Source organism: Acyrthosiphon pisum, chromosome X (genome assembly GCF_005508785.2).
Source record: "Acyrthosiphon pisum isolate AL4f chromosome X, pea_aphid_22Mar2018_4r6ur, whole genome shotgun sequence".
Taxonomy (NCBI): domain Eukaryota; kingdom Metazoa; phylum Arthropoda; class Insecta; order Hemiptera; family Aphididae; genus Acyrthosiphon; species Acyrthosiphon pisum.
In genome coordinates this window covers 128,549,831-128,551,326 of record NC_042493.1, presented here as the reverse complement: position 1 = coordinate 128,551,326, position 1,496 = coordinate 128,549,831, and positions in this window count along the sequence as shown.

Sequence of the window (1,496 nt, the reverse complement as noted above, 5' to 3'; positions counted from 1 at the left end):
TGCACAGAAGAATATGAGTGTAACTTGGTCAATTACGTAGTAACTAGTAAGTATTACGATAATATGGATTCCTAAGAATTACTCAACTCTACTCAAGTTTCACATAGCGGCAATTATTATATACCCAGTTCGTGGTTTATAAGTAATACATTTGTTATACGTAAATGCTGAGGATTTAGATTAATTTAGGTTTATATCTACTACGCATCGAAAAGTCTTTCTTTGTACCAGGCAACAATTTCGAGAATTATTATTTAAATTATTTCTCGACAGTCTACATAGACTAGGGATTTTGGAGTGCAGAATCCATAAAATATATTTCAGTTTTCTGATTTTCGATTTTCCAAACATTTTGGAATATTCTTGAAACTAAGCAAATGTATACTTTCGTCTTTCTCCATCTACTCGGCCTTTCGAAGAAATTAACTTGGCTTGCATAAATATTCTGAAGTACCTATAGAACCATTAGCCCCTTCTACTTTAAAAATTTATCATTGTCATTTCAAATTATTACGTGATGAAAAAGGGGGATAACACTTTTCTATAAAAGCCACCCGTTGTATGTTATACAGTCTTAATTAGCGTCAACTCAGTTGTAAGTTAACAGTAAAGTGTCTTTTGGTCTGATTTTTACTTTTTGATTTTGTTTGATTTTTTTCAAGATTCACCAGCTGCTGGCAGGTAAGTCTAAATAATTATTTAAACATTTTTGAACTTGATCAGTGGTAACAAAGTATTAAAATTAAGTTACAAATAATAAAATAGCTAATAAAAATAATTTATCATTGATGATTATATTTCTATATTTAAATTTATATAATATACGTAAAAATAAATATGTTAACTTTCTCAATTACAATTCAACAACATTTTAGTGACAAAAAATAAAATTATTTGTAGATTTATAACAAATTTTAAACTAGTATTTGCTTAATAATTTTTAATATAAAAATTTTATGTTCACAAATCCTCAGATGAACATGGTGAAAGATTCAGGTCGAGATCTCGGTCACCCCATAGAATGGTTGATATTCTTCTTGGCAATGAAGGAGCTCCATCGAGGAGAGTTCCAGGGCTCAGAGGTCACTTGAACTATGCCGATGATGTTGGATACACATATGTGCAAAATCATCAATCTACTAATCGACGGTTAGTATTAAATACTTATACAAATATAATGCATTAATATTGAGTTCACTGGTTGATAGACGTTAATATGATTAATATACCTTAAAAAATAACCTTATAGACAGCTTCGATGTTTGCGTTACGAACGGGGATTTACTGCTACTGCATCAATGTCGATATTCCCAGAAAATAGTCCGATTGTAGTATATCAACCACATAATCATCACGTAGGGCATGACATCGAGATTGGGGCATTCTACGATGCAATGAGACGGCGTGCTTTAACAGAGGGGACACCTGCACGGATAATTCTAGAAGAAGAAGCGAAGAGGTAAACAAATTCACAAAATTATTTAAATACTTCATTT